The sequence below is a fragment of the Scylla paramamosain genome, chromosome 41 (assembly GCF_035594125.1).
Source record: "Scylla paramamosain isolate STU-SP2022 chromosome 41, ASM3559412v1, whole genome shotgun sequence".
NCBI classification, from domain to species: Eukaryota; Metazoa; Arthropoda; class Malacostraca; order Decapoda; family Portunidae; genus Scylla; species Scylla paramamosain.
This window is the reverse complement of record NC_087191.1, coordinates 7,569,467-7,574,466: the sequence shown is the minus strand read 5'-3', so window position 1 is coordinate 7,574,466 and position 5,000 is coordinate 7,569,467. Positions and strand designations below refer to the sequence as shown.

General features: G+C 36.9%; 1 protein-coding gene and 1 long non-coding RNA gene across 2 annotated transcripts in view; one reads left to right on the top strand and one right to left on the bottom strand.

Annotated features, from left to right (window-relative positions):
* Nucleotides 1–5,000, top strand: part of LOC135092896 (basic-leucine zipper transcription factor A-like) — a 115,903-nt gene that overhangs the window by 57,665 nt on the left and 53,238 nt on the right. The gene's annotated exons all lie outside the window — the stretch shown is intronic.
* The window catches only part of LOC135092897 (uncharacterized), a 78,864-nt gene that overhangs the window by 27,101 nt on the left and 46,763 nt on the right, over nucleotides 1–5,000 (bottom strand). The window contains exon 2 of the long non-coding RNA XR_010263111.1: nucleotides 3,416–4,013. This is a non-coding gene — a long non-coding RNA (uncharacterized LOC135092897). The remainder of the gene's footprint in view (nucleotides 1–3,415; nucleotides 4,014–5,000) is intronic.

Below are 5,000 nucleotides of genomic sequence, written 5' to 3'. Positions count from 1 at the left end.
CCACGTTATGTGTTTATTAAGGAGAGAGAGAGAGAGAGAGAGAGAGAGAGAGAGAGAGAGAGAGAGAGAGAGAGAGAGAGAGAGAGAGAGAGAGAGAGAGACAAAGGATGAAGACAATGAAGAGAGAAAATAAAAAAAAAGATAGGTGAAAGATAAACAAAGGAGAATACACAGTGAAGAAAAAGGGAGAAATAAAATAAATAAATGATAATAATAGACTAAAGAAAGATTCGGAAAGGGAGAACAAAGACAGAAGATAATTAATAAGTGAAATAAAGATGAGGAAACCTGTAGAAATGTAAACAGAAGAAGAAGAAGAAGAAGAAGAAGAAGAGATAAACAAGAACTACAAAAACAAACATATAAAATAAAATAAAAAAATATATATAAAGAAGAAAGAGAAGAATAAGAAAGAAAAAAAAAAGAAAAGATACGTGGAAGGAAAAGAGAGAAAAAAGACTGCAGGAAAAAAACACATAAACAAAAAAAAAAAAAAACAAGAAAAGCAAGATAGGAAGAAAAACGAAAGGCAGAATAGAAATTAAAGAAAAGAAGAAAGCAAGGAGATAGGAAGTAGAGGAAAAACAAGAATAAAATAAAATATAAATTAAGAAAAGAACGAAAAACGAGAGGGAAGTAGATAGATAGATAGATAGACAGATACACACATACATACATACATACATAAATAGATAGACATACAAATATATAGACAGACGGACAGACAGATAGACAGACAGACAGATAAGTAGACAAAAAATTAAACACTATCAAAACACTATTCACCTTACAGAGACGACTATCCCACCACCACCACCACCACCATCACTCCACCACCATCACTATCACCACCACCATCACTTCTCTTCTCTCCCTCACCTCTCCCTTCCTCTGTTTCCCTCCTTGCCTTCCAGATCATTGCTTCTATCTCCACAGTGTCTCCAGTTCTCTCTCTCTCTCTCTCTCTCTCTCTCTCTCTCTCTCTCTCTCTCTCTCTCTCTCTCTCTCTCTCTCTCTCTCTCTCTCTCTCTCTCTCTCTCTCTCAACAAAGTGACAAGATTTTGGTGTCAATTCCCGTGTCATTCTCGCCCTCTTATCCTCTTTCTGGCCTTTCCTCTTTCATCTCTTTTATTCTATTCCCTTCTCCCTCTCCCTCTTCCTCTCCCTCTTTTGCTCTCTCTCTCTCTTTCCATATTTATTTTTATTTTAAATTTCCTTGCTCCATTTTCGTGTCTTGTTTTATTTTCTTAGTGTTTCCTGTCTTTCTCTGTTTCGTTCTTTCTCTTCCTCTTTCCTTTTTTTTCATGTTTCTCGCTAATTCTCTATTTTCTTTTCTATTTTTTTCTTTTTTTTTTCTTTTTTCTGTCCTACTGATATTTTCTTCTTCCATTTTAATATTTGTTTTTGGTGGTTAATCTCTCTCTCTCTCTCTCTCTCTCTCTCTCTCTCTCTCTCTCTCTCTCTCTCTCTCTCTCTCTCTCTCTCTCTCCCTAGATATTACATTCTTTAATCTTTCATCATTTCTTCAATATTCTCTTGTTTCCTCCCTTTACTTTTAACTCTCTCTCTCTCTCTCTCTCTCTCTCTCTCTCTCTCTCTCTCTCTCTCTCTCTCTCTCTCTCTCTCTCTCTCTCTCCCTTTTATTTTCTCCTCTTCCTTATTCTTTTCCTGCATTTCCACTATATAGTTTCCATTTATTTCCTCTCCCCTTTCCATATTTCCTATTCCCCCTTCGTTCTATATTCTCCTTTCGTTTTCTTTTAATTTTTTGTTCTATTATTTTACTTTACGATCTCACTTTCTTCCCTCTCCTCTTTCTCCTATTTTCCTTATCCCGTTTCTCTTTTTCTTTCTTATTTTCTCCTCTTCTTGCTTTTATCATAGGTTTTCTTTGCAATTACTATCTTCTCTCCTTACTTTAATTTTTTTTCCTTTCTTCTTCCTTCTTTCTTTTCATATTCTGTCTTTGTCTTTCTTTCTTTTCTTCTTTTCTATATTCTCTCTCTCTCTCTCTCTCTCTCTCTCTCTCTCTCTCTCTCTCTCTCTCTCTCTCTCTCTCTCTTTCTTGTTTGGTGTTCTCCTCTTCCACTTTATTTATTCTCCTTTCCTCTCATCTCTCTCTTCATTCTTTCCTCTTCCTAGTTCCTGTCTGTTATCTTCCTCCTCCTCCTCCTCCTCTTTTTTTTTTTATTCTTCTTTACCTCTTAACTTTATCAATAACTTTCCTGCATAATTTTCATTTTTCATTCATTCCTTCAGTTTCTCTTTTTTTCTTTGTTCTTTTTCCAATATCCTGTTTTTTTTCTCTCTTTTAATTCTCTTGTTTCATATTTTGCTCTTTCTCCTTCAGTTATTATCTCTTCCCTTCCTCTTTCTTTTTCACTTTGTTATTTTCTCTAACTTTTCTTCAATTTTCACATATTTTCTTATTTTCTCTTCTTCGTTCTCCTTTATTTCTTTTTTTATCCTTTACTTTCATATATCATCTTCCTTCTCTTCACTCTTCCTTTCCTTTACTTTCCATTTTCTCTATTTCCTATTTTTCCCTTCCTTGTTTCATATCCTTTATTCCCCTTTCTATATTTTCCTCTTCTTTCCTTCCGTCTTCTATCTCTTTATTTTCCTTGCCTTCCTCCTTCCATCTTTTCATCTTCCTTTTTTCTCTTTTCCCTGATTCCTTCTTTTATCTATCTATTTTCTTTCCCCTCCTCCTTCCATCTTTTCATCTTCCTTCTATCTCTCTCTCTCCCTTTCCTCCATCTTTTATCTATCTGTTTTCTTTCCCTTCCTCCTTCCATCTTTTCATCTTCCTTTGCTCTCTTTTCCTCCCTTCCGTAAAAAAAAATTAACAAAAAAGAAGCGAGATGTTCAAAGAAAACGTAAATAGCAACGCGTTTTCTTTTTCTTTTTCTTTTTGCGTGTGTTGCTTTCCGTTTTCTGAATATTGGCTTTGCATTTTGTTGCCCCCCCCTAACTCTCTCTCTCTCTCTCTCTCTCTCTCTCTCTCTCTCTCTCTCTCTCTCTCTCTCTCTCTCTCTCTCTCTCTCTCACGTCACTGCACGCACGCACGCACGCACACACACACACACACACACACACACACACACACACACACACACACACACACACACACACACACACATCATTATCATCACCACCACCACCACCACCACCACCACCATCTTTACCTTAACCTAACCTAACTTTACCTAACCTAACCTAACCTAACCTTGACCAATGAACTTGACCTACCCAAAACTAACCTGACCTCACCTGACCCCGAAGCACGTGACCTGTCGTAACAAACACACCTGTAATCACCCACACGTGTCCTAATCACCAGATACACACGCGAACACGACTTGAAAGGGTTAAATCTTAAAGGTAAACAAAAGGTAAGATGAATGAAACTTACCTTCCTTGCCTCTTAAATCCTGGCTGACTTAATCCATGTTTTATCTTTCTTCTTTAATGTGCTGTTCCATTTTCTTATTCTCTCTTCCTCTCTTCTTTCTCTCTCTTTATATTCCTTTCTCTTCTTACTTCCTTTCATGTTTTTATCTTCCATTTTTGTCATTCTCACCTTCTCTCGTTTTATTCCTCTTTATTCTTTCATCTTCTGATTCCCTTTCATGTTCTTCTCCTGCATTTTGTCATTCTCGTTTTCTCTCTCTCTCTTCTTTCTCTTCTTTTTTATTCCTTCGTCTTCTTATTTAATTTTTAATGTTCTTCTCTTTCAATTTCTTTTATCCTTCCTTCCTCTCTTCTTTCTTTTTATTCCTTCCTCTTCTTATTTCCTTTCATATTTCTCTCTTCTTTCATGTTCTCCTCCTCTTATCTTTTTTTTCATCATTCTCTCTTCTTTCATGTTCTCTTCTACTTCCTCACTCTCCCTTCTTTTCTTCCTTCTCTTTACTTCTTTCTCTTTCTATTTCCTGTTTGTTATCTTCTTCCATGTCTTTCTCTTACCTTTTTTATCTTTGTGTTCTTTCTTCCACGTGGCCTCAGGATCTCTGCAAAGGGTGGACAAAATCAAAAGAGGGTTGAAATAAAATCAGGTTGTTAGTGGTGAGCCATTAGGAAGTTTTAAAAGAAGATTAGACAAATTTATGGATGGGCATGACAGGTGAAAATAGGTAGGCATGTTTTACACAGGGACTGCCGCGTGTAGGCCTGATGGCTTCCTGCACCAACCCTTGTGTTCGAAAGGATGGGAATACAAAGAGAGACTGAGAGACAGAGGGACAGGTATACAGATAGATAGATAGATGGATAGATAGACAGACAGACAGATAGACAGCTAGATAGATAGATAGATAGACAGACAGATAAACAGTCATCCAGGTACAGATAGATAAACAAACACAGATAGACAGTAGTTAGACAGACAGACATACAAAAAAAAACGAGCGAACAAACACACACACACACACACACGCAATAACGCACAAACAAAACGGACAGACAAACACAGACAAAAGAAAAGACAAACACAGGCAAACACAAACAATACAGAGACAGACAGGTAAGGCAGGTAACCAAGACAGGTATGAAGGCAATTATGAAGACAGAAGAAGGAGATGAAGACAGCAAGCAAAGAAGTTGACAATGAACAATGGCGAAAAAGGCGCCTTAATTAAGTGCTGAGAGAGAGAGAGAGAGAGAGAGAGAGAGAGAGAGAGAGAGAGAGAGAGAGAGAGAGAGAGAGAGAGAGAGAGAGAGAGAGAGAGAGAGAGAGAGAGAGAGAGAGAGAGAGAGAGAGAGAGAGAGAGAGAGAGAGAGAGAGAGAGAGAGAGAGAGAGAGAGAGAGAATGTGTCCTAAATTCATGTCTCATTTGTTTATATATAAGAAATATGACTATTATTATTATTATTATTATTATTATTACTATTATTATTATTATTATTATTACAGGAAAAAAGATGGTAACATTCCTACACACACACACACACACACACACACACACACACACACACACACACACACACACACACACACA